The sequence below is a fragment of the Lissotriton vulgaris genome, chromosome 5 (genome assembly GCF_964263255.1).
Source record: "Lissotriton vulgaris chromosome 5, aLisVul1.2, whole genome shotgun sequence".
Taxonomy (NCBI): Eukaryota; Metazoa; Chordata; class Amphibia; order Caudata; family Salamandridae; genus Lissotriton; species Lissotriton vulgaris.
In genome coordinates, this window is record NC_141693.1 from 43,781,860 (window position 1) to 43,804,929 (window position 23,070).

The 23,070-nt window shown below is 45.5% G+C and overlaps 1 pseudogene; it reads left to right on the plus strand.

The window, feature by feature from the left end:
* Nucleotides 1-239: 239 nt before the first annotated feature.
* Nucleotides 240-23,070, plus strand: part of LOC147710090 (uncharacterized) — a 37,971-nt pseudogene continuing 15,140 nt past the window's right edge.

Consider the following 23,070-nt stretch of genomic DNA (forward strand, 5'->3'; position numbering starts at 1 on the left):
TTGATTTCAAGACGTTAAAAAGGTACTCTATCTTTGTTCCTGATTATCTGTCTATTAACTGTTAGGATATCACCTCGACGAGCCCACCACTATTGAACTGCCTAACTAAAATGCCTCAAATAATAAAAGACTGTGGACTGGGTGAAGGGCAGGCACTGACCAGCTTAGCACTGTTGTGATACTTATCAGCAGGAAGACAGAAGGGTCAGGGTTGAGAGATATTCGACTGAAATTTAATCATGACCAAGCCCCCAAAAACTTGCTTGGCTACGAGCAAAGCTCACTTAGATGGTACTTCAAATAAGGTCATAGAAATAAATGATGCTCCACCCAACAAAACCAAAAAACCTACTGCAATAGACCTGATGCTGAGGAAAGTCTCTGGGGAGATTGAGCGCATGGAAAGGAGTTTGTCCTCTTCACCAATTTCATTATTAGTTACCCCCACACAACCTAGGGTTTTAAGCCCATCTGTAAGTCCCAACATAGTGACAGAGAGCAATTCGATCGAGGGCATTCCCTGCGCACAACAGGTAGCACAGTCTGGGGCAGACGACTCAAGGGACAGTAATCCTATCACACATAACAGACTCAAACAACGGGGGCGAGGTAAGGGACAGCTCAGGAAAAATAAATCAAACATAGGAGCTTGTCGATCCAAAAATAGACAAGAGGTCATTCCTGAAGAAGTAGCACCATTTCATGTAAACCCCCCAGGGTGGATAGATGAGGTAATCAGAAACCTAAAAAAACATCTGGAAGTCTTCATCATTGGTCAGATAAAACCGTTAGTAAGTAGAATAGACAAAATAGCCAATGAATTGATTAAACACAGCAAGGCAAAGGGCCCGATATGCAATAATCCCACCACAGACTCCAACCAATCCACAAACATGGTCACTGGCCAAATAGCGGTCAACAACAACTGTGTTAGTAACACACAACACACGATCGCTCAGGTACATGATCCACCTAAGGCCCCGGTACACCAAGAGAGGGAAAATCCCCAAAGGAGGGAACTAAACATACAGATCAAGCTCAACAGCAAACTGTCATACAAACGGGGTAAGTAGGCCATCACACAAGACAAGGCCCAACAAGTTTACCTCAAAATGACTATGCTTCACACGATAGACCAGAAAGTCCACCATCAATTTTTTCAATTCAATTTATTTTATTATGTTTTGGCTCTCGATAAGGGCCACATAAAATTCACAGTACAAATTACAGACAGAGGAAAAGAAAATTCAATCATACATACAGAACTAATTGCATCCATTGAAAAATAGACAAGAGAAAACAATGTCAGACCTCTTCAAACTCCTTAATAAATAGCTAAAAAGCCTTTAAAAAAGTTAAAAATATGGAAGCAAAACATTTCATTTGGAGGACAGTGTAAGAATTGTAAAAAAGTATTCACATCGGTTTTAACCATTTAAGCCGCAATGGGCGAAGTGCAGGACAAATCAGCATGACATGCATACGATCCTGAATACTCAAGTTACAGAAATTGCACATAGAAGAGGTTCTATACCATTTAGATAGAAGTGAATTTAAGGGCAATAAATCATATCGTAAAAGAAAGCATAATCTACGAACACCATGAGGCATATTCCATGTGGCATAGGGTTGGGCCAACTTCATAGAGTAAGAATTAAGGAGAAGATCACAACCCCCTTTTTCTTGTATTGTGTTCTTATCTGTTTGAAAGCATAGTTCCGACGATGCCTGTTTTAGCAGGAATTTTCGCTGTGTCGATGAATGGAGGAATAAGACACTTTCATCTAACTTTAAAAGTGACACAGCTCTTCTAAAATTCCTTACTAATCGTGAGAACTCTTTAAAGTTGCCCAGCAATTCCTTTTTAAGGAGGGCTCTCATCGACCCTGATTCGGCTCTAGCCAAGCAAGCCACCCATCTTACCAGGGCACATAGTCCCTGAACCCAGCTGCTCCTGAGACCGAAATCAAGCCTACATGCGGCCAAAGAGCACGAGGTGTTAAGGGTAGATAGGGATCTTAAAAGTTTCCCTTCAAATTTATTACAAAAATCCCAGTGCTTCAGCTCTATAAGTTCTATGCCATATAATATCGTAGGAGGAATCTTTGCCCTATACACTTCAAGTAGACAAGCAAAGTGTCTCTTTCCAGTGGCAAAATAGAGGGAATTTAAACCTTTGCCATGCGCAAGTGCTTTGCGTAAACTGTGCTCGATATGGGGCCTCTCACTCAAATTGGCCGCGATGATTTTACCCAAGAAGGTATAGGTTTTAACAACCTCTAATTTCGGGCCACCAATAAACCATCCAAAATTTTCAGAACGGCATTTCTTTTTCCCGGCAATACACATAATTTTGCTTTTAGATGTATTAATCTTCATAAAATGGGCATCAGCAAAGACGTGTAAAGCTTGCAACCGATCAGCGAGACCTTTGGGGGTTAAATCTAAAACAAGAATATCATCGGCATACATAAGACAAGAAATAGGGGTCCCCCCTACCACCGGAGCTATACCCACACAAGCTGTCAAGGAAGCAGGAAGGTCTGCAGTGTATAATGAGAACAGTAGTGGGGCCAGAAGACAGCCTTGTTTAAGGCCGTTCAAAGAAGGAATTCTATGCGAAAGTCCCCTCTCGCCCCCTTGGAGAACACTGCACCACGTTTCTGTATGGAGAGCTCGCAATAGATCCAATAGATATAGTGGTAAACCAAGGGCTGCTAACTTTCTCCACAGCGTTCGAAGATCAACTTTATCAAACGCCGTGGAGAAATCGATAAACGCAGCGAACACCACCCCCCCTCTCACACGTGTATATTTATCAGAGATCACATGTAGGGTGGTGAGATTGTCTAATGTACCGTGTCCCCTACGGAAACCCGTTTGTTCAAATGGTAGAATATTATTCTCCTCGATCCAATTTTCAAGCAAAATTAAAATACATTTGGCAAAAACCTTTCCAACTGAGTCGAGGAGAGCGATCAAACAGTAGTTCATGGGGCTATCCCTAACTCCCTTCTTAAAAATAGGGACCAATATACTTCCCCTCCAAGAGGCCGGGACCATTTTGGTATCAAAGCAGGATTTAAACAATGGGTAGAGAATCTTACTCCAGAGTAATGGTTCCTGCTTTAAAACCGTCATAGGGAGTTCGTCAGGTCCCATTGCGCCGGACAAACGCATGTTCTTTATGGCCATTTCTATAGTTTTCTCTGTAGGATAATTAATCGGATCCTCAGATATTAGATCAGGGACACTATCTACAGCCGATGTTACGTTCCCTGCATACAACTTCCTGATATAAGAGGACCATACCTCTTCAGAGATAGGAATGGGAAGAGGGCTGCTTCTAGTGCCGCATCCCTTCCCAATTATTGACCAAAATTCTCTAGCTTTGCCATGCACAACTGCCTCCCGCAAGTTTATCCATACTAAGTCTTCCTTCTCCTTTTTTAGTCTCGCTTTTAATCTGGTTCTCCTTCTTTTTAATCTCGAGATTAGCTAGTTCACCTGATCTGCCTAAATATTGCACTCGCACTAATTTATTTATTTCCTTATTCAGGATGCGCAATGCACTAGGAACAAATACCTTTATCCCAGAACCACTAACCTTTTTTACATCTAAAGTGATCTTCCTCATAAATTTTTCAAAGTTAGCAATTTCGGAGCCATACCAATCATTTAGTTCTAGTATAGTTTTGCATAAAATATCATGCACAACTCTGATGGCAGTTCCAACAACATCTACCCGAAGATCCATGAAAGGTGACGTCATTGTTACTAAGAGACCAAGCCTCAGTGGGTGGAGGTTTGAAAGAGAGGGTTATAGTAATTATGCTATGATCACTTAAGGATGTAGGGGCTATCATGAGATCCTGGACATATGGGAAAATGTCATAGTCAGAGATCACATAGTCAAGAATAGAGGCACTAAAAGGAGACTTATGAGTGAATTTCGCGGGGACATCAGAGGGAAACCTCCCATTTAAAATGAGCCCCTCAACTGCCGATAGTTCCTCCAGCAGAATCTTCCCTCTTTTATTAGTTATTATTTTGTCTGGGAAGAGCTATTGTGGGATGAAATGGGCCTCTTCTTTGGGTTTATTTCTAAATAAATTTAAACTAGCGTTAGAGATTTTACAATTCAAATCTCCAACTAGGATGACATCAGGTGGAGAAGAAGCATTCTTAATCTGTCCAATATACCGAAATACATGCTTCAATATAATATTATAACACACTTCAGGAGGGATATACGCATTAATAATTACGATACCCGATTTATTTGGAAAGCTGGGGAGATTTGCTATTGTTATAGCTTGAAAAAGATTACTAGGATCAATGTAATGCGAGAATCTCCAACACAGTTTATTGGTTAACAAGCAAGCTATTCCCCCTTTAGTACGACCTTTCCTAGATGGGGCAGCAGGTGCTTCCAACACATAGTAATCCTTCCCTACATAGATATTATCAGTGCACCATGTTTCTTGGATGCAGATCACATTTGCTCCCAGCGAGAATAAAACATCAAGCTTCTCTGGATTACTATGTACCCCGGCTGCATTCCAGGAAATAATTTTTAATTGACTATCAAAGATGATGGAACAATTTGGAATTATCTGTGCTCTTAGTTGCAAGGGCACTATGCAGCCAATTCCACCGGTGATTATCCTCTAATGGTGCAGAGTTCTGAATTAGAGGAAGAAGCAGTGCCTGAGAGACCGATCGTTTCCCCTTAGAGACCCAAATCTTTAGATCCTCAAACGGAGAAGATGCCCCTTCTAACTTATCACCCTTTAGCGTCATCCCCTGGGGAGAAGAGAACTTACCAGAACAAAAAATAGGCAAAACATCGATACCTCTACATTGGAAATTCTCGGCTTGCTGTAATATAAAATTTACAATGAATTTAGAATCAAATTTGACTCTTATACTAGTTACACTATCTCCACCTAACAGGGAAACTAACTCAATATCACTTGATTGAATAAGGTGAAGACTTTCCAGGTCACTGAAACATTTAAGCAACCATGATCTATTTAAGGGCAAATTTACATCAAATAAAGGGACAAAGTCCAAAACAAAGGTGTCCACATAAGTCATTGATATTTTTGCCTGGGGAGAGCGGAGTGGGCCTATACCTACCCCATCCATAGGAGCAAATGAAGGAGCCAAAGGGTTGAGATCCCCCAGTTCAACCGGAGTAATGCTCCCTGTCTCTACCATAGGCGGGGCAGTCAGGCCATGTCCACCCCTCTGAGGCAAATCTTCCAAAGTCAAAGGCAGTGTATTACAGTTGGTCTCTGGACCATAATTTGAATGGCAGGATTCACTTGCCATTTTAGTGGTCACCAAGTTAGAGACAATGGCATTCTCCTCATTATCACTTAGAACGATAGAATTTTGAAAGATTATCCGCCTTTGTCTTTTCTTCCTGTGTTTGCGCACAGGTTTCCTTTTTTTCCCTTTGTCATTTCTATGTTTGCAGCTTTTTTTTGTTATTTCTTGATCATCATCTTCTTGCCCTTTTTTGCCAGGGTTGAAAATTGGGAATAATTCCTGTGCTGCTGTACATACTGAACCAGACAGGTTTTCTTCCTCTATTTCAAGATGAGAGTTTTTTACACAGTTAGTTGCCGCAGAAACTGGCGGGGCCGTAATATTATTTTCTTGAGCTATTACTAACGGCTTTGTACCAAGCTTCTCTGAAGGCACATTTGCATTCCCCGTTACCAGGCTCGTATCGGTCGAGGTCGAAGAGGCACTCCTCATTTCAGGAGCCTTTTGCAGCATTGCATTCAATATTTTAGTAACAGAATCCAAGATACAGTCCGAACTGCCCACAAATTTGCCCAAAAGACATAATATAGAGGATAACAAATGTTCGAGGGCAATCAAAGATTCCGATATTGGTTTTTCACCAGTAGCAGCAGGAGGACAAATTCCGGATAGATTGAACTCAGGGGTCATAGAAACGTTTAACAACGCGGACATATCCTGCACATTTATGGAAGGAGTGCTACTATATAACAATAAGCCAGATGGGGTGGGACCCACTGATGGCTTGATGACTTCTGAAGATTTCAGACTTCCTGCACTCACATAACGGCCACAAAGTTCGAGGTCAATGGATGACAAAGAAGGATCTCCACCTGACCTAACATGCGAAGTAGAAGCCTGTGGCGCAGGAGAGTTTTTAACTTGTTTTCCTTCCATAGAATGAACATGAGGCCCAGTGGCACCGTCGGCTTCGGAATGTACAGGGCTGGTCCCCGCAGTGGTTTCTATTTGAAATGGGTCTGTCATTATTGGTAGAGAGACCATATTATCAACCACTTGAGATGGGCCAACCTGTGCGATAGAAAGTGAGCCATCATTTGCAGCAACAGATACTTTCTTATCCACTGCTTTTTCCCACAGGTCGAAAAGCTGACATTGTCCCTTTAGAGAGTAATTATTCACTGATAAATTTCTTAGGGGGTTAGATTTTGTTTTTGCGCAGGTCCTTCCCCCCACTAATCTCCCAGAGCGGAGTTTCTTTGTCATCCTCTAAGTTAATTTTCCAAAAGGGTATCGTGGATGGAGGAGAGTATATCCACTGGAGTTGTAATAAAAAAAACAAAAAAAAATGATAAATGAACCATAAAATAGTATACAAAATGGAGAGGAGTGATCAATTGTCCTCCGGTCAATGTCAATGGAGACAAAAGGTTTTCTTTACCTTCTCGATGTAACACTCCGTTATCAGGACAACACGTATAATTGTAGGCGAGAAATGGAAATAACCGGGCCCAGCCCAGCCTACCTCAGTCACCGAGGGCCACAGAGGGCCCGCCCTTTGCCCGGGCTTAGCCCCGGGCGCTCCCGCGACGCGGGGGTGACACGTCTTTTCAGCGCCGCCTGGCGCGCTCTGGTGCCGGGATTCCCGCCGCTAGGGCAGGCGGGAAATGTAGTCGCCCGTCCAATGCCCCCCTCTGCTCGGCGGCCGCGTGAATGTCAAAGGCGGCGGCGGAGCGAGGGGGACAAACAGCAGACCCAGCCACAAGAAGGTTTTCCACAGCGCAACACAGGGCAACTGCGTCCTCACACGGTAAGGGGCCCAGAAAGTTTTCCAAAGCGCCCCATCACATATAAATCTACCCCCGGAAGCTTGCCCCTATGTTATTGTATTCGCAGGGGTGCCTGTACTCAGGGCTGCAGAAAAAGAATCACACCTAGAACTTAAATCCAAAATAACAAAATGGTTGAACATTCATAGACCACTGAATACTGGGAAAATTGGGGAGATCTTACAGGTAAGACGAGTGAACTGGCTAGGAAGCAGAAAGAAAGATATAATAGGGGACTGCATTGTGGCAAATTTTAGAGATGTCAACCTGGTGGAATATATTCTGGGAAACACAAACAGAAACCATACCAGTACTATTTGCACCCTCCCTTTGGGATATTTTTACCCACCTATCCATTGTGGAACACAGAAAGAGCACCTTTTAGACAAAGGGACAGAATGCCTAACCACCCAGGCCAGTTCTTACTACCCTGTGATTACCCACAGTGGAGAAATAGATTTGCCCCCCTACAGTTGATCGATGAAAATGACTGACTACCCCCTGCAGAGAATGGGCAAGAAAAGACGACTGCCGCTCGCAGTCGAATTTGGACTCTGTTGGCTGTCATTACTTCAGGAATCGGAGGAAACCCTCCTTTCCCTCTACTGGGACTGTGTCTGAGAGTGGACCCTTGGTGACCAGCAGGAGACCGGGACTGCGAGGCCCACCAGGCAGTGCGCTCCTCACAACTCGCACACCTGCCGCCTCTTCCCGTGTCTCCTCCCCTTTAGTCGTTTTCTGTATTTCAGCTGACCCATTGTGCGTTAGCGGGACGCGTGTGCGGGACGCAGCCCGGGACGAAGCCCGGACAAAGGGCGGGCCCTCTGAGGCCCTCCGAGGCCTGCAGAGACTGGACTGGGCCCGGCCCCCTGCTCCTTCGTATCTGCCCCCTCTTCCCGCTGTGGTTCTAGTTTAATACTATTGATTTCCACTGGTACCATTATTCTATTATTATCCCTTTTGCGTATTTAATTCTGTCCAATTCGTGTTACCTACTATTGTTAGGCACTGTTAATTGTAACTGTACTTGATACCAATTCCTTCACAATTCTTTCCATCTTCTATTATAGTTGTTAAAAATCATGTCTGCTCGTGAAACCCGAATTCAGACTGCGGCAAGTGCAAAAACTAAAAAATTAACTGGCACTTTGGATAAATTCATTCTTCGCACCAATTCTTTAATTGATCAGGGAATAATACTCATGGAAAGGAGGGTTTCGATGGACCTTGCCCAAGCCAAAAGGTCCTCATTAGGCAATATAGCCCTAGTACGCTCCCCGACCAGAGCTCTAAATAACTCTGACCCCCATCCTAAACAGTTAGATGCTAGATCTCACATTCCAACTAGTTCCCTAACATTACCCCTCGACCCTCCACCTGTGACTGCACCAATCCCAACTGCCCCCTTGGTTAACAACCTATTATCGATACCAGTTGTAGTCCATCATGAGACCAATCGATTCCAAGGGGGAGGCATGGAAGGTGCAGTCCCAAAAACAAACCAAACAACTCACAAGGTTAATACTATCAACCCAGTCTCTAAAGAGACGTTGGGACCTGTCGACGGTAAGATAGGTGCAAGTGCCTCTGTCGAAGAAGGGAGGGACCAATCGGGTAACAACGACGACGCAGGGAGTGATAAGGCCAAACGTGTATCTCATCCTCTACCAATGGGTATCCCAGATGATACAATCTCTAATAGTAGTCTGGTTAGCATCCTAGATGATAGCAGTTTAAGCATGAGCGGATTTTGCGGATTGGCAATCCGCGAATTTGCGGATTTGCGAACTCGCAATCCGCAAAATCCGCGAATTCCCGCGAATTTGCGGATTTTTTTTTTTTTGTGTTCGCCCGTGTTTCTGCCAGTTCGCGAGGGTTTTTACAATTTCGCAATTTGCGAACTTACCTGTCGGGTCGCAAGTTTTGCGAACTTGTTGTTTCTACGTGTCCAACCTGTTTGGGACACTCTTCTTCATCACTGCCACTCTCTGTCACCACTGCCACTCTCTGACTACTCATGCCACCCTCTGGCCCACCCATGCCACCCTCTGTTTCATCACCACACCCTCTGGTTGTCCAGTGTACATTATTTTCGGCAAAGCAAAGCACACCTTCCCTGCCTCAAGTGACCTGAATTAATTTGGGGCTGATTAATGTGTCACAGAATATTTTTTTAGCTGGCACCTGCTTCCTTAGTGCGCCCTGATTAGTGATCTTTTGCACTTGCTAAGTGCTTTCATTGTTGCAAAATTAGTTACAACACCTGCCCTGCCCCAACTGACAATAATGAATTAGGGGCTGATTAATGGATTTTAACTTCCAGCCTGGCTCCTGCTTGTCTCCCTTAGCTGTAATTCATGACCTTTGTGGCATATGTGTAACTATTCTGAGGTTCAGAGCAGGGTCACATAATAGTTTCAACTGGCAACTGAACTCTGGAGGGGCCCCTCAGGAAGCACTACAGGAAATGGCTACTAATGATGTGCCTGAACTTTTGAACCTGGTAAGTAGTTACTTTCAGTTTTGCTTAGATCGTATTTCTGCAATTTCGCACTTATTCGCGGGGCGCGAACTCACGCGAACAGTGCGAGCAGTGCGAGCAAAATCCGCTGCTCGCGGATTTGCGGATTTTGCAGGAAATTCGCAAATCTCGCGGATTGCGGATTTCCCGAAAATCCGCAAAATCCGCGAGCGGAACGGATTTTCCGCCCATGCCTATAGCAGTTGTGATGAATCCTCAGTCGATTCAGAGGATAGGAATGCCTCTCTTTTGAACTCTTTATCTGACCTTATTAAGTTCCTAATTTTGCCCCTGGAATCCAGATTACAGAGCATTGAACACCAGCTCGAGGCCCTTCTCCTGGTACAAAAACCCAAGGAAGTCAATCATGCCCCTAAGGCCTCTATCGCACCACCTTCTGCTCGTAGCCTTCCATCTATCCCCAAGAAGCATCCCGCAGGAGACAATCCCACCCCTAAGACCCGCCCGCCCAAAATACCAATCCCTATGGGTAACAAAGTTTGTACTAACCAGCTAACCACTGTTGCCCTCATTAACTCTCAGAGTAGAACTGACCCTATTACTCCAGCCCCCAAATCTCCCCTATCCCACCATGAGAAGCTAAACCCACGCCGGAACATCAGTCTACCTCCAGACGCCTGTCCATATGTGATAGTCTTGACAGGCATCCCTGAACTTGCCCCTGCTATCTCTGAACCATTTTGGGTACTCAAAAATAAAATTTGTCATTGGTTAGATAGAAACTATCCTCCACCTCCTGGAATAAATAACAAAATGCTCATAGTGGAGAGAGCCCCCTGGGTAGGTGAGAAAAAGAAAAACCTAAAGGGAGATTGTGTTGTTGTCACATCATTTGAGGACCCACGATTGGTGGAATACATTTGTTCTGTTCCCCCATGTGACAACAACACCACGATTATGGTTAAATCCCTTTTATATTTTTACATGCATATGGAACACCATGACAATAGGTGGAGCTGGCTGAGGTCGTCCAATATGGGGAGAGGGAGGAACAGGCGGGAGCATCCAAACCATCAGACATCCTCCAAATGGGGTGGGTACGACGAGGAAGGTTGGAACTTAGTACAAAGAAGAGCAGGGAGACCCATTTTGGGTGATCGACAGTTTAATGGGGACTGGTCGGGCCCACAGCTTAACTATCCTTTATGTCCCTGTTACAATCGTTTCAGTGGTTTGGAAGGGGTGGACTGACTTCCAACACAGCACCATGTACAATCTGGAAAGAGAGTGGTACCCGTTTCTCCGGGGGTACGTGTTAATAGTAGTAGGGATGGTTCAACTAGTATGGCTACCACCAGCCAGGTAGAGTAGAAAGGGAAACTAGTATACTGAACCATCTATTAATATCCTGTCTTGGAACATAGCAGGTTTAAAAAAAAAAACTTGATAATCCCAATTGGAATGATTTTATAAATACTTTCCACATATGCATGTTCCAAGAAACCTGGTGTCCCCTGCCACAATATAAAAATGGGTACTCAACTTTCTTTATTCCCACAGTTACGACAGGGAAAGGACATCCCTCTGGTGGTCTACATATTTGGGTAAAGATAAATTTGAATTGTGTTGCCATTACCCACAATACAAACTCAAATGACATTCTGCATATCTCTATAAAAAGTCCTTCCGGTAGCACCATACTAGAACTCTTCTGTGTATACGCAAGAGGTTCACCGGGTGGCCAAACTTCACCTACACTAGAGCTGCCTTCGAGATCTAAAATATTAGTGGGGGGGGGGGACTTTAACTGTACCATTGAGCCCCTGGATGATGAAGATTTATGTGGTTTTAATTCCGAGGATTGGAGACATATTATACCACCATTAGCCCTTACCCCTATTAAGAAATGGACTGCCGGAGCAATCCAGCTAAATGCCCTGGTTTTGGAACACAACCTGTGGGCTTTGAATGGGCGAACTGCTTCTGACCGCGATGGAGCAATGACCTTTAATAGGTTAGGTTGCCCATCGCGTATTGATTACATCCTTCTGGATATTCAGTCTTGGGTCAATCTAGTGGATATGAAGGTCAGACAATCAACAGATAGTGACCACAACCCTGCATGGAAATCCATTGGGAAAACGGGACCAGCAAAAGGTGAATTCCAGAGATGATCACTAAAGAGGTTTTTCCCTCAAACTGCAATCGTAAGCTTAAGTGGAATGCAGTTAGATGTGAAATGGGAAACTTAATAGTATTAAAGAGCTAGTTATGGCTGAAACTTGTGGCTTGGCATCTGTTGCTATAGCAGCCCTTCATCCTTTTGGATTAAATTTACCAGCTGTGTATAAGAACTTAACAGATAAAATAGGAAAGTTCTTTACTAAAAAAAACCCTTGGGGTTGTCATTGATACATCAAAAACCCAACAAGAGCAACCCCTGGTACACGGCCAACTGCAGGAACAAGAGGGAAGCCATAACGCTGGCCATAAAAAGTAAGGACCCCTCAGCAGTGAGAATAGCTAGACAAGACTATCGTAAAAGCATAACAGTAGCTAAGAAGGATTGGGAGGAGGAGCATTGGCAGGAGCTTAATGTTGCTGCATTTGGGAAAAATTCTATTCTTTTTTGGAAATTGATCAATACTATTGATGGAAGAGGGGCAGGACAGATTTTAAATCACATAACTGCACACCAATGGTATTCCCACTTTTTAAATCTGTATTGCGAGGTTAGTGTTGAGGGCAAGCCAATATCCCCAGCCATGGTTATTGAGAGTGAGACTAGCATAGAGCTTGGTACTAATGGAGAGTCTTTCTCTCCTCGAGAAGTCAAGGACGCCATCCTTAAAATAATCCCGGGAAAGGCAGCTGGCCCTGATGGCCTGCCGGGGGACCTACTGTTGCATGAACCCAAACTATGGGCATACTTTATAGCCATGTTAATGAATCTAATCCAGTCCGGTCATCCAGTACCTGAATCCTGGAAAGGTGCAGAGGTCATTACCATATTTAAGAAAGGTGACAGAGAGGACCCTGCCAACTACAGACCAATAAGTCTAATTGACACCATCCAAAAAGTAGTTGGCAGGGTCATCATAAACCGGACAGAGTTGTGGTTAATGGAAGACGACATCTTGACCCACTTCCAGGCGGGGTTTAGGCGCAATGTAGGCGCCATGGACCAGGTTTTTCGGTTCTGTGCAGTCTATTGGAAGTCAGTGTCTATTACCAGGGGTAGCTTATATCTGGCTTTCATAGACTTGAAAACAGCTTTCGATGTTATCCCACGTGCTAAACTCTGGGAGGTCCTCTTGGATATGGGGTTCCCTAGTTATCTGTTACAGTTTATTATTAAACTCCATGAAGGGAATTATGCAAGGATTCGATGGGGGAACCAGGGGCAATTAACCAGGAGGATCCCAGTCAGCAGAGGGGTGCGGCAAGGATGTGTGATGGCCCCGACCTTGTTCTCCCTCTTTATAAATGGGGTGGTGGACCACTTGAGAGAAGACCCAGCGGATGCCCCTGTCCTTGCCGGGGAGAAAACACCCACACTCCTCTTTGCTGACGACACCCTCCTGTTGTCCAAAACCCCCAAGGGTCTGCAAAAACTCCTTGATCGTTTTAATATTTTCTGTAAAAATCGTGGGTTGACAGTAAACACCGCAGAAACGAAGCTGGTGGTCATGTGTGCAAAAATAAATCATAGGAAGGTCTATCTCTCCTTGAATGGGTCCCCTCTAGAGGTAGTGAATGAATTTGATTACCTTGGGGTTAGACTTGGCAATAACATGAGCTGGGAATCCCATTTGTGCAAAATGGTTCTAAATCTTAAAAGGGTCTCTGGTGCAATACTTAAAAATCAACGTCTTTCAATCAGTAGACCAATAGCCCCTGCCCTAGAATTTAAAAATTTGAATTTAAAAATATTTATACAGCGCGCGTACACCAAGCGGTTTCATGGCGCTAAGCAGTGCTACATACCCAGAGGACGAAATGGTGCGGGAGATGGGGAGCATTAAGATGGGAAGGCCTGAGTGAATAGAAGGGTATTAAGGGCTTTGCGGAAGAGGGAATACTGGGGGCAGGATCGCAAGTGAATCGGGAGAGAGTTCCAAAAGGCAGGACCCAAGGTCGAGAACTTGGAGCCACCCCATTTTTTGCGTTTATAACGGGGGATCACAAGAAGTTGGTGAGTAGATGAGCGCAGTTCTCTGGATGGGGTGTAATCATGGATGGCTGAGCTGATGAAGGCCGGGGCCAGCCCAGACCGAACTTTGAACATGATACAGCCCAATTTGAACAGTGCACGTTGCTGTACAGGGAGCCAGTGTAGAGATTTAGGAAGGGGAGTGACGTGGTGGAATTTGGGAAGGTTAAAGACTAGCCGGGCTGCCTGGTTCTGAACCATCTGGAGGCGCCTCACGAGGTACTGTGGCATGCCACAATAAATGGCATTACCGTAGTCCAAGCGGGACGTCACCATCGCCAGGAGGATGAGTTTGAGGGCGGAAGGGGAAAAGAACCGGGAAACTTTCCGAATGGTTCGGAGGGAAAGAAAGGCTGAGGATACCACCGTGCTGACTTGGGAATGGAGGGAAAGTTGATCGTTGATTTTGAAGCCAAGAGTTTTAACGGAGGGAGAGGGAGTAGGCGGGGAACCTAAAGAGGGGGGCCAAAAGAGAGGAGACCAAGGACTGGAGCAACCACCTGTCAACACCAGTTCCGTTTTATCGGGATTGAGTTTCAGGTGGTTGTGGTTCATCCAGTCCTGAATGAAGGTCATAACTGAATGAAAATTAGATATTGAGGCAGGGGAAGAGGATAATGAAAAAATTAGCTGGAGGTCATCCGCATAGTTGAACACGGAGACCTCACGCTGCTGTAAAGCAAAAATAAGAGGGGCAATGTATAAATTAAATAACAATGGAGAAAGGGAGGATCCTTGAGGGACCCCATACTGTACTGGCCGAAAGTCAGCAGAATAATCCCCCAATCGAACTGCTTGGGAGCGACCGCTCAGGAAGGAGGACAGCCAGACCAAGGCCGCACCCCCGATGCCCGCCGCTCCGACACGGGAAAGTAAGATAGTATGATCCACCGTGTCGAAGGCGGCGGAGAGATCGAGGAGGACCAGGGCCTGGGGCTGACTAGTGTCCATTCCCTCCCTGAGGTTATCCAAGACTGATAGAACCACGGACTCCGTGGAGTGGGCGGGTCGGAAGCCGGCCTGCCTGGGGGCCAAGACACAGTTCGTTTCCACAAAGGAGCTCAAAGTTTTTACTACGTGACGTTCCAGTATCTTGGCCAAAAAAGGGAGGAGTGAGATGGGGCGATAGTTAGCTGAAACGGAAGGATCAGCGCCGGATTTTTTTAAAATGGGTAGGATCACCGCTGATTTAAGTGAGGGGGTGACAATACCCTGGGACAGTGAACTATTTAGAAACGTGAGGGGGGGTAAGGGACAGGAAGAGTAGATCTGTTTGAGGATGTGAGCGGGACAGGGATCCAAGGGGGAGCCAGACTTAACCAAGGGAAGGAGGGAAAGAAAAGTGTCCCTGGTAAGAGGCGGAATAACATCCAAGCGCGATGTTGCTGGAGGGCAGTGAGGATTGATAAAAGAGGGGGACGGGCTGGGAATGTTAGCTCTGATAATTCTAATTTTATCCAGAAAAAAAGAATTGAGGGAGTCACAGAGAAGCTGTGAGGGAGAGGGTTTGAGCGTGGACCTGTCCGAGTATGCAAGCTCCTGAACTATGGAAAAAAATTCTCTGGGCTGATTTTCAGCAGACTGAATTTTTGAAGAGAAATAGACCTTCTTAGTTTCCAAAATGGAATTCTTATAACGGGCCGCAAGAGTGATATAGTGAGTTCTCGAATTTGGGCAGTAGTCCCTCCGCCAGATGCGCTCCGCTCGACGAAGATTAAGTTTTTGCGTCTTCAAGTCGCCATTAAACCAGCGGTTTGCATCCTTTGCGCGCTTAGATGATATGCGCTTTAGCGGGGCGACTTGGTCACAGCCGGCTCGCAACCATTCATTGATGGTTGCCGCTTGATCAAGGGATGACAGTCCTGCGAGAACCGGGCTGGACGCGGAGAGCGAGGCAGACAAGGAAACTACGTCTACACGATTCCAGGAACGCGCCCAAGTATTTTTGACTGGAGGGGGCTTGGGGACAGAAAAGAAGGAAAGGGAAAATGAAATAAGGAAATGATCGGACCTAGCAGTCTATGAGGGGAAGGCGTTAGCCTCTGCGGTCTATGGATCAGAACTATGGGGCGCTGAGAACACCAAAGCACTGGTAGTGGCAGAGAACAAGTTTATGAGAGACTTAGTCTCGCTCCCTCTCTCGACCCCTTTGAAACCACTATTTTATGATATGGGCAAAAGATCGATCTCTGAAATAGTTCAACTCCGACCACTGCTATTCTGGGTGCGCCTTAGAAGGAACCCGGAATTAGCAAAATATGCTTTAGTGCTGGATGAGCTAATTAGCCTGAATGCCTCAAACAAAATAAAGTGGCTAAATAATCTAAAGAAGCTTTGGGTATCCTTAGGCTTGAGCGACTCATGGGCCTCCCAATCCCCCCCACCAAAACAAACAGTAAAAAAACTATATTGGGAGTGGGTAGAGGCCAAGGTTTTGCTCAACCCAAATTGGGGTCCCTTAACGGACACATTTTTTTAACACAAGCTCCTTGTCAAGTTAGAGCCATTCCTAGACTTTATACAGACTCCTCGAGAAAGAACCTTATTTTTGAAACTAAGATACGGCATTCTCCCTCTTAAAATTTTTACAGCGGGGTGGAAAGACAGGAGGGAAGAGGATTTGAAATGCCCAGGTTGCCCATGCCCGGAAGAATGTGGGATACTTGTAAAGCGCACTGTTACTCTACCCGAGTGTCCTGGTGCTGTAGACCGCTGGGGAACCCGTCCTGGTTTTCCCTGTGAGATGGTCCCTTTCTGGGTATCTCCAGGGTGAAACCAGGCATCCCCGGCGTCTGTGGGGGGCCGTTGTAGAGATGAGGCAAGCTTAATGCCCAGAGTTACCGAGTGTGTTCCCTGGTTAGAGTAGGCACTGAGGCGAGAATTATCGAGTCCGTTGACCCTGGTCCAAGACCCTGCCGCGTAGGGAATTGAACCCTGGTCCCAGGCCGTTCTCTGCTTACAGGTCTGCCGCCTCCAACAAGTGAGCCACACCTCTCCACACCTCTCTAGGCCATTTCTTTTTTGCATGCAAAGCATATAAGCAGGCCAGAGATAAATGGTTGAAGCCAGTCTGTAGAACGCTAGGAGTTAGGGACCATAGATCAGCCCTTCGCATTATTCTAACCAACACTACTTGTATGTTTACTGTTTGCAGGGTTGCTGAGTTCTTGGCTAGCGCCTGGATCATTCGGTCAAGGTTGTTGTCCCATTTTTGCACAGATCATGACTCAGTATGAATTTTAATTATGATATTTCCCCCTTAGTTTTAATTGTTTGTAATGATGCAATATTTCTAGGAGGAATTGTAATACACGAAACTTTTGTATGTATTTTTTACGTTTGTACTTTTATAATACATGTATCGAATAAAGTATTATAAAAACAAGATTTGCCCGCCTACAGTCGATCGATGAAAATGACTGACTACCCCCTGAAGAGAATGGGCAAGAAAAGACGACTACAGGGGATGGATCTATATGTATAATGAAGGGTGTGGGGGAAAGCTGGGAAGACCTGAGGATTGAAGAACACCCAACACAGAGGGGTGGGGTGGCCAGTGAGCTAAACTTTTACAAGAGCACGGAGTGTAGACCCAATGTCCAGGCCTCAGAGGGAGGGAAAGATTCCAAACAGGGCTAGCACTTTTCTCTTGGAATATTGCGGGCCTGGGGGAGAAATTTGATAGCAAGGACTGGAGGGAGTACATCACGGGCTTCCATATTATAGCTTTCCAGGAGACCTGGGCACGTGATCTCTCTCCCTATCAGTTGGATGGCTATAAATGCTTCTCTGCGCCTGCGCAGGAAGGTAGATCAGGCAGGGCGAAGGGAGGGCTAGCCTTATATGTCGATTTAGACTTAAAAGGCACATGGACGCAACCCCCCTGGGTACCAGACACTTTACAAGCAGTGGCATTCCAGGGACACGGCCAGAGGTTCCTAATACTTAACTTCTATAACTCAGGGCCGATTGATGGGAATTACCCACCGATACAAGAACTAGAGAGCAGACTAAGTGAAGAAATTGATCGAAGGCGGGGGGCCCGGAACCAATTATTTTGATCATGGGCGATTTTAATTGCCACCTGTGCCAAAAACGTTTCCCCGTGAGCCCTGATTGGTCCTCTTGCTCTCTAGAAACTGGACCACATTTTGAACATAATAAAGAGGGGACACTGCTTTTGAAGCTACTTGATAGGTTTGCTCTCACCCACACTATTGGCCTGTTGGTTCTGAGAGCAGGAGACACTCTCACACCAACATTCAAGGGAAGAGATTGCTCATCCATTATAGATTTCATTATAATATCCACCTTTGCTAAAAAACAGGTTAAAGAGGTAAGAACGGACTGGAGCCCCTTGAGTGACCATAATCCCCTAACCCTCGAAATCCCATATAATGGGTTGACGGTAAGGAACGCCTTTATAGATACTGAAATCCGTCCAACGGATCAGGGGAGGCGCTTAAGATGGGCAAAGATCAACGCTCAAGAATTTTATAGCACCTTAATAGAAAGAGGGAAAGCACAAATAGAGGCCTGCCTAGATCTCACAATAGAGGGCAGAGATGTGGTTCTGGCATTTGAGTCCTTAACTAAGGTGGTTGATGGACTGCTAAAAACCAAACGCCCTGTAAAGGAATCAGTAACCCCACAATGGTTCGACTCTAACTGCTCGCGGGCTTTGAGGGAGCTAAAATTGTGCCTTAAGACGCGCCCAAGAGATTAGAATAAAGTCGCTTTGTGTAGGCGCAATTACAGAATGAAGGTCAAACAGAGAAAGATCACGCTCCAAAAGGAAGTTTGGGCAGACCTGAGGGAAGCAGGGGAAAATAGGGACTATACCCAATTTTGGAGAATCATCAATAGCCCCTGTTTTCAAGATTCTAGTTCCCCTGTTATTAGCACTAACATACTCCCCGAACAATGGGTTACCCACTTTGAGAGTCTATATTACCATCAGGGTAAGATAGCTAGGGCTGAATCCTGGGAGGGGGCGAGACCCACAGAATTAGAATTCTCTCTACAGGATCTCTATCTAAGTAATATTGAATTATGGGCGCCCATCATGACCAGAGTATTAAATGCAGCGCTAAAATTTGGACTCCCGCGATCTTGGTCTACGGCATTGATTGTCCCTATCTATAAGAAAGGAAGTAGAGACAATCTGCAATGCTACAGACCAATTTCGCTGATAGATGTGTCAGCCAAACTATTAGGAAGAGCAGTCTTAAATCGCCTTACTGAGTGGACAGAAGAGCACCACACCCTAGCAGACACCCAATATGGATTCAGAACGGGCAAATCAACTGGTGACCAATGTCTCAATCTTTACCTCCTAGTTGCCAAATATACAAAAGCCAGTAATGGAACGGTGTATATGGGGTTTATGGACCTGGCGGCGGCCTTTGACAACGTAAATAGAAACAAACTTTGGGCCCTGATGTTTAATTTGGGAATTGATCCAGAACTTATAAACATCTTAAAAGAACTACACTGGAACACCACTGCCAAAGTTCGCTATAGCGCGGGGGGTGAGTACCGATCCCTTCCCGTGCACTGGCGGAGTGAGGCAGGGGTGTATCCTGGCCCCTTTTCTATTCTCTCTTCACATAAACGACCTAGAAAGCACATTGTTGGCTCTGGAGACTGTCTGTCCCAAAGCAGGATTGCGTCATATAACAGTAATGCTGTACACTGATGACGCGGTCTTGCTTGCACTAACAGCACTGAGCCTGCAACACTTGGTCAACGGATTTGTAAAGTTCATGGAGAATCTAGATCTCTTCGTGAACTTGACCAAATCCTTTGTAATGGTGGCAGGGAAAAAACCCGCTAAGAAATATGTATTCAAAATAGGAACTCATGTGCTAGAAACTGTTAATACATTTTCATATCTGGGTCTTTTGTTCGATGGAGAGATTACGTTTGCCTCCTTGCTGGAGGCTACGACAATAGGTCTCCGCAGGACACCCTTCATTTTGTATTATAATGTCCATTTTATCGAACCCCTTGCCGTAGATTTCTGGTAGATATTTTAAAAGAGTCAAAACTTCGTCATGCTAAAACTGCTCTATTATTTCTGCAAAGAGCTACTGACATGCGCACCTTATGCTCTATTACGAGATTTTTAAAAATTGCTGTCTAACTAAGAAACACCAGAGATTGATCTTGGATGTATACAATTTCATTTTATAAGCTTTTATAACTACATCAATTGTGTTTTTAGTACTCTATGGTTCGGAAATGTAATATAACTGTTGATCTGTATTATGTATTTTTATGATGGTTTTTAATCATCGAAATGTTTTTTACTGAACTGAGTGGTACAAAAGGGGGTGGTAATGGACGGAGCATCTGAACCAATCAAACACTCACACCCAGTCAAAAGATCTGGGTTTAATCCATCACCGTTCTTTAGCCCACTCTGCCACCCCAGTTCAGACATGGCTATATGCAAATCAGTCTGACCCTGTGCCTCATGGGAACAGTCCAGCCCAAACTGCCAAGCCATGCCTTCCCTGGACCGGAAACAAGCTTCCGAGGACCGGTTTCTGGCTTTCCAGCCGTCTTCAGCCCGGCTTGCTTGAATCCAGTGGCAAAGTGAGCAAGGGACTCACGTCTGAGCATACCCTGCCACACTTATGGCGGCCAAAAGCGGTACAAAAGGGGGTGGTAATGGACGGAGCATCTGAACCAATCAAACACTCGCACCCAGTCAAAAGATCTAGGTTTAATCCATCACCGTTCTTTAGCCCACTCTGCCACGCAACTTCAGACATGGCTATATGCAAATCAGTCTGACCCAGTGCCTCATGGGAACAGTCCAGCCCGAACTGCCAAGCCATGCCTTTCCTGGACCGGAAACAAGCTTCCGAGGACCGGTTTCTGGCATTCCAGCCGTCTTCAGCCCGGCTTGCTTGAATCCAGTGGCAAAGTGAGCAAGGGACTCACGTCTGAGCATACCCTGCCACACTTATGGCGGCCAAAAGCGGTACAAAAGGGGGAGGTAATGGACGGAGCATCAGAACCAATCAAATACTCACACCCAGTCAAAAGATCTGGGTTTAATCCATCACCGTTCTTTAGCCCACTCTGCCACCCCAGTTTAGACATGGCTATATGCAAATCAGTCTGACCCTGTGCCTTATGGGAACAGTCCAGCCCAAACTGCCAAGCCATGCCTTCCCTGGACCGGAAACAAGCTTCCGAGGACCGGTTTCTGGCATTCCAGCCATTTTCAGCCCGGCTTGCTTGAATCCAGTGGCAAAGTGAGCAAGGGACTCACGTCTGAGCATACCCTGCCACACTTATGGCGGCCAAAAGCGGTACAAAAGGGGGTGGTAATGGACGGAGCATCTGAACCAATCCGTTATAGAGTGCGCATTCTTCATTGAAATGGCCACTAAATGTGCATCGGCGCATGGTTTTACTGGTAAAAGTATACAGCGCACAAATGATAATTTGTGGAAAACAGATTTCAGCGACATTTATCATTTGCGCATCATTCAGTATAGGGTCTGGATTATTTTGAGCCTATTAAAATCTTTTTTTCCATCACACTCCAGAATTACAGATGCTTCAGGTGAAATATGTGCACAGTTCATTTCCAGGTATTTGAAAGTTGTTGTGTGTTAGAAGGGACATCCTTTGGCCTCCCCTTTCACTTCCTCTTCCCATCAAGATTGTCAGAGAGTTCACTTTACAAAATCCTCTCACTTTGCAGCCACAGAAACATCAGGAAACACAAGTTTCAGAATCAGCAGAAGACACAGCCGGGCCTTTGACCAATGTTGCAGCAAAAGTGACAAGATGAATACGAATTTTAAAGTCCGCTTTATTGCTCCTTCACCTTCTGAACTCCAGCATGGTTATTCTTGGGGGTGCTGCAGCACCCCCGTACCCTACTTCCAGCACCTATGGCCGGGCCGCCAATATTCTGAAGCCATATGCAGCACAGTTAATAAATCAGGCGGGGATTGGGGAGGGGCTGGGTAGATTGGAAGATCGATGAGTCTGCACCAATCTGTCCTTCGTCTGTTACTGAGGAAGATGAGGAGATTTAGGCCCATATTTATCAATGTTTCTTGCAACGCAACAATCCACATTGCTGAGCTGCGCTGCATGAAAGGGAGAGGGCTGCAATGCGCTGTATTTAACATTATACGGTGCATTCCTGCTGCCTGCCCTGGTGCACAGAACTCCTGCCTGGCACCAACGCAGGCATTTATGCCCCATGGTGCAAGGGTGGGTGTGTTACAGGCAGGATTGTTTTTGTCCAGGAAGGGACACCTTGCTACACAAAACAATCCTCAGAGGTATTTTCCTCCTTCTACGTGTGCTGCTCAATGCAGCTCACTTACAAAGAGGAAACAGTGAGGAAAAATACGGATATTTCTCCTCGTTGCGCCTCTGGTGGGGAGGCGAACAATTCTGACACATTCCCAGGCCTACCCGTGTTGCTAAATCTGGGAATGTATTAGAATGCAGGGGTGGATGCACGGCAACACCCACGCTCCACCCATGGCATTGCCTCCCTGCAGCAGAGTAACACATGGCACGGATTGGCTCTGCCCTGCGCTAATCTAGAATTATCACGCCATGCAGGGCTTAATAAATCTCATTCAGGTTTTGAGTCGCCCTTGCGTCTCCTTGCACTGCAAAAAGGCAACACAAAACCTTGATAAGAATAGAGATAAATATTGATACGCCAAAAATATTTTTTTGCTTTGTTTTCCTGAAAGTAACACTGTTTTACTGGCTTCTCGGGCCCTCAAGTACTGGGTTTCATAAAGCCGGAGCAGCCCCTGGAAAAGGACTCAGTCAGCCTTAAATCTTCTTGATAACAGCCGCAGAAGTGCTTGTCCTCTGGGATTTCTGGGCATATTTAGGGTGGAGTGGACTTGTGCCGGTTGTTGATGTCTAAGGATTTTGAGGCTAGCGCTGTAAACATGAATTTCATTCTCACCTCCTGGAGTAGCCAATGCTTGGAACTAATGCATAAAGATTCTTGGTCTGTATGGGGCCTTTCTCACAATTCTAATTAGGGTCAGGGTTCGATGACGGATAGGAAGGCAGTCTCACATTCCCATGACTGAACATGTTGCAGTGGACATTACTGCTCTTGGCTCTTCTTTCACACAGTCAGACTCTGCGTTCTTCTTTATTCTAATTATAAATCTCTATATCTCTCAGTTCCTTTTTGCATAGGGCCCTCCCTTCTCACTCAGACAAGCACAGAGAAAGGAGATGTTTCACTTACTTTTAAGGGG